Source organism: Schistocerca americana, chromosome 5 (genome assembly GCF_021461395.2).
Source record: "Schistocerca americana isolate TAMUIC-IGC-003095 chromosome 5, iqSchAmer2.1, whole genome shotgun sequence".
Taxonomy (NCBI): Eukaryota; Metazoa; Arthropoda; class Insecta; order Orthoptera; family Acrididae; genus Schistocerca; species Schistocerca americana.
The window spans coordinates 672068173-672074172 of NC_060123.1; positions in this window are offsets into that span (position 1 = coordinate 672068173).

Genomic DNA, 6000 nt, shown 5'->3' on the forward strand with positions numbered 1-6000 from the left:
AAGGTGCTGTCAAAACTATTGCTCAAGAGAGTAGAAGAACAGGTAGAAAGTACAGTTGGCGACTACCAAGCGGGATTCAGGAAGGGAAGATGTTGTATAGAACAGATATTTATCCTGAAGCAACTGATAGATCATAGGGCCTTAAAAAACAAAAAGACAGTAATAACCTTCGTGGACTTCACAAAGGCATATGACTCCATCGACTCTTCTTAGAATCCTGAAGAACAGAGGACTTGATGGAGCTACACAAGAACTCATAAAAGAAATTCTGACAGACACAAAAGCAAGGGTGAGATTCAGAGGAGCACTGTCAGAAGAATTTGAGATCAAGACTGGTGTTAAGCAGGGAGATGGATTGTCATCATTGTTGTTCAATATAGCACTGGACGAAGTCATAAGGCAATGGAGAGCAATAAACGAGGAAATGGGAATACCGAAGACCCATGTGGGGGAAAAAAAGAGCAACAGGGCTCAAGTGAACTGCCTAGCCTTTGCAGACGACATGGCAATAGTAAGTGAGACGGAAGAAGCCGCAAAGACACGACTCGACAACTTAAGTAAGGTAGCCAGAAAGGTGGGACTGAGGATCGCCTATAACAAGACAAAGACATTAAATACCACTGCAGACTGGGAAACACCGGAAGGAACTGTGCAAATGGTGGACAAATTTAAATTCCTGGGAGAATTTATAGCGGGAAGGAACAGGAGCAAGGAGGGAATAACGGAGAGGATAAAGAAGATGAGGTCAGCCTTCTGCGTGACGAGAGAGATATACAATAAAAAGAATACATCCACAGAGGCAAAGATACGCCACTACAAGGCAACGGTGAGGAATGCAGTATTATATGCTGCTGAGACGGTGACACTAGGAAGAAAGAAGAGAGAAAAATATACGCTGTCTCCTTTATACGTACATGCTACACCTTCCCAACAAACCGAGGTCTACGATACGCCTATTCCACTATCCTTTACGTATATAGACTGATGTGGCGATTGAAAATTTGTACCAAAGTCGGGAATCGAACCCGGATCTCCTGCTTACTAGGCAGGTGCGTTAGCCAGTAAGGCACCTTGGTACAGCAGCTCAGACAACTGCACGGATTACTCTAGCACGCCTCTCTCCTCGACTGAAATTCTCACTGCCGCCCCAGCCTACTTTAAATGGCTCTGAACACTAAGGGACTTAATTTCTCAGGTCATCAGTCCCCTAGAACTTAGAACTGCTTAAATCTAATTAACCTAAGGACATCACACACATCCATGCCAGAGGCAGGATTCGAACCTGCGATCGTAGCTGTATCGCGGTTCCTGACTGTAGCGCCTAAAACCGCTCGGCCACAACGGCCGGCAGCCTACTTTAAATTCCCCTTTACACACGAACGGAATTGCCAAGGCTCTCCAAGTTCTGGAATAATACCTCAGCATAGAACATAAATTGGGGATACATCCTGAATGCCGGGCGAAGGCACTTATGCAAACGAAATGACACAACTTCAGAGACTTTACTGATCTCATACAGCAATGATTTTTATGTATATTATGATTTTATGTGTACAGACTACTACCGCCTTTATGTGCTCGTTCTGTTTCATACTGGTTTGCAATGTCACTCCTCGTTAATTTATATATGTGACTCTGTTAAGCACCACACCACTAATACTTTATTCGAACTTTAGTTCTTGGTTTTTCCTACTCATTTGCATTAACTTCTGTATTTAGAACAAGCTGCCATTCACCAGCCAAACAGAAATTCTGTCTAGGCCATCCTCTGTCCTTTTGCAATCACTCAACGACGATGCTTTCCCGTGTACTAAATCATCATCAGCAAACGGTGGCAGACTGCTGTTTCCCCTATTCGTCAGATCTATGCATCACACTTCCCTGTGGTTCTCCTGGCAATACCTTTGCCTCTGATAAACATTTGCCGATCATGACAACGAGCTGGCTTCTATTACTTAAAAAGTCTTCGAGCCACTCACTTATCGTAGAACCTAATCCATATGCTCGGATATTTGTCAATAGTCTGCAGTGGGACACTATATCAAAGCTTTCCACAAATCTAGGAATATGAAAGCTGCCTGTTGATCTTCATTCCGCAGCTCGTGGTCGTGCGGTAGCGTTCTCGCTTCCCACGCCCGGGTTCCCGGGTTCGATTCCGGGCGGGGTCAGGGATTTTCTCTGCCTCGTGATGACTGGGTGCTGTGTGTTGTCCTTAGGTTAGTTAGGTTTAAGTAGTTCTGAGTTCTAGGGGACTGATGACCATAGATGTTGAGTCCCATAGTGCTCAGAGCCATTTGAACCATTTTTTGCTCTTCACCCGTTGTTCGCAGGATATGATGCAAGGAAAGGACAAACTGAGTTCCGCACGAGCCTTGCTTTCTAAATCCGTGTTGATTTATGGATAGAGGCTTTTCTCTCATGGAAATCAGTCGTAGTTCAAATAGGTACGTGTCACGTGCGACCATCAAGTGAGTATCCACAATGATTAAAGTGTATTTTGAATGGCTAATTTTTTTGTGTTTGATTTAAAGCGGAGCAATAGACTTGCCATGAGTCAATCTCCTTACCTCTGAGTACCACTTACACCTAATGTCCTCAGGTAGGTTGTTGGCTATATTCCAGACACTGCCCTCCTCTACAGTTTTTACCGTCTGCCAGAGAAGTTATTTTCTTTATCAGTAAATGTCCTATCAGCCTGTCTTCGTCTAATCAGCGTTCTCACATGTTTCCTTTCTCGCTGTCTATGCAGAGGTTCAAAATGGCTCTGAGCACTATGGAACTACTGAGGTCATCCGTTCCTTAGAACTTAGAAGTACTTAAACCTAACTAACCTAAGGACATCACACACATCAATGCCCGAGGCAGGATTCGAACCTGCGACCGTAGCGGTCGCGCAGTTCCAGACTGAAGCGCCTAGAACTGCTCGGCTACCCCAGCCGGCTATGCAGAGGTCCTCCTCGTTTCTAATGTTATCAGTCCACCTAATTTTCAGCATCTCTCTGTAACCCCACATCTCAAATGCTTAGATTCTCTTTTTACTGCTTTTTCCAGCCCATGATTCAGTTCCATACATGATTGTCCTCCAGAGCTGCATCTTTGAAATCATTTTCCTCAAATTAAGATCTATGTGTGATACTAGCAGACATCTTTTAGTGAAAAATGTCCGCTTTGCCTATGCTAATCTGCTTCTTACCCGCCCCTTCCCTCGTCCATCGAGTGTTATTTTGCTTCCAAAATAGCAGGATTTCTTCACTTCGTCTACAACATGACCCAATTTTTACGTTAAGTTTATCGCTAGTCACATATCTCATTATCTTTTTTCTTTCAATCAATATTCCATGCTCATTGTTCAGTTCATTCAGCCCAACACAACAGCAATCTTATCACTAATATTGCTGTGTCATCTGGAAAATACGGGACGCAGTCTACAAAGAAAAGCTCTGAGCTGCACACGACTCAAACACGACGTAGCTATATTTAAGTTCCGAGAGAGCACGCACACGGCTTGGATTATGTTATGCATCCGAATTATGTCATACAGATATTTCTCAACTAGACATCCATACGCCAAAAGTGAGTATAAGCAGACACACAGCTGGGAGCAGTTCGTTAGTCAGTACCTCAACCTAGGACAGTGTCTCAGCAAATGTCTCAGGCCAAATCTACAGAGCCAAACTAGATGTTATTCAAGTGACGTTAGTGACCGTTCACCGGGACTGTACGAGAGTTTAAAGACAGAGGAGTATAAGTGACCATTGATCTACAATGCCATGCACAATCCTCATACTCCAGTTAAGTATTGTAACTGCTTTCAGTAAAACATTGTAAATTGTTGCCATAGCTGTTGCCTGGCACTACCTGGATCTGTGACGAAGCTGTACAGTTACTGCGTAACAGCAAATACTTTCTGTGACAGTGGGTTCTTTTGCAGCCACTTTTATATGTTCCCGCAAACTGTATTTGGCTAACACCACAAATAGTCTTTCACCATGAATTTTATCCCTCTTCAGAAAATTTATTTTATTTTCACCACTGCTTCTTCACTGTATGAACAGTAGTGGCGAAGACTACATCCTGTCTTACACCACTTTTAGTCCGAGAACTTCGTTCTTCATCTTCCGTTCTCATTGTTCCCTCTTGTTTCTTGTGCATATCGAACCCTGGCGAGAAAAGTGTCACAAGTCGAAAAACGGCAATTTTTAGCTTGTCACTGAAAACTATGTGTGAAGTGGCCCAAGTGTGGGGCGGCGGGTTGATGAGAATAACGGTAATAATTAATAATGATAAGTCAACGGAGGAAATTGGAGTTTTTGTAAATATTGTTCGCCGTCGTTTACGAGAGCCTGGCAACTATTTCTGTTGTCAGCCAGAAAGCGATGGAGAACATACTGACCATAGTTACCAGTCTGCAAGTCCATATTCTTGTCCGGCCCACTGAAATAAATGTTTCTATTCTCTGTTTGCTCAGCGGGATCAGGACTATTATTATAAATGAAGGTTTTTAGTTCTAATTGATAGATATATTTGGTAAAGTTTCACACGCACAACAAAAAAATGGTTCAAATGGATCTGAGCACTATGGGACTTAACATCTATGGTCATCAGTCCCCTAGAACTTAGAACTACTTAAACCTAACTAACCTAAGGACAGCACACAACACCCAGCCATCACGAGGCAGAGAAAATCCCTGACCCCGCCGGGAATCGAACCCGGGAACCCGGGCGTGGGAAGCGAGAACGCTACCGCACGACCACGAGATGCGGGCACACGCACAACATTGTGATATTCATTATGTTCATACTGATAGGAAATTTCTCCGTCCTAAACAGCACTATGAGCAGGTCAGAGGCGACCTCTACAGTAAGTTCCTACTAAACTTTCTTCCGCCCAGACTACTGATAATCAAAATAAATGCTCGCCACAAAAGTGGAAAATAATTGTACCACTTGGTTCAAATGGTTCAAATGGCTTTGAGCACTATGGGACTTAACATCTGAGGTCATCAGTCCCCTAGAACTTAGAACTGCTTAAACCTAACTAACCTCAGGACATCACACACAACCATGCCCGAGGCAGGATTCGAACCTGCGACCGTAGCGGTCGCGCGGTTCCAGACTGAAGTGTCTAGGACCGCTCGGTCACACCGGCCGGCTGTCACTACTTGCCACGTGGATTTGTTAACATTACGGACGGCACATTAACAGTTAATTTTGCGAAATCGAAGCAATCCAGGACAGTCCTCGCGAGTTCACTTTCTCTTATTACTGAAAATAAGCGTTCTGTAACAGCCTGTCTCTGACGTCATCCGAGGCAGCGCGCACTCCGGCGTTTGACTGACGCGGATCTTACGGTGGCTGGGTGCGAAATGGAGCCTAGTGTTGCCTCTCGGGCGTATTTATGTATGTGGCGTAGCGGACGGCCAAGGGAACACTTGCTGTCATCCGCCCTATGCGCATGGTAGCAGTATCTAAACGGCCACTTTCTCGGACACACAATATTTTATAACAATGTGGCCGGCCGGGATGGCCGAGCGGTTCTAGGCGCTACAGTCTGGAACCGCGCGACCGCTACGGTCGCAGGTTCGAATCCTGTCTCGGGCATGGATGTGTGTGATGTCCTTAGGTTAGTTAGGTTTAAGTAGTTCTAAGTTCTAGGGGACTGATGACCTCAGATGTTAAGTCTCATAGTGTTCAGAGCCATTTGAACCATTTTTATAACAAAGTTATGAACCAATTTAGAATCTTCGTAATTTTTGCATGCATGTAGGTAAGTTGGTGAAAATCACAGAAAAAGTTTTAGCTCACAGGCATTAAAACTTTACTTTCTACAATTTTTAGAACAGAACTGACAGTAGAACATGACCTCTGAACTACGACTTCAAGAGACCTTCTATTGGTTGTTATTACCATCAGGATGCTGAAACTTGTTATGGCTGTATTATTTGGTAGGTTTCACCAGTTGCTGTAAGCAAAACTTTCTAGCATTTATATAACAGATAC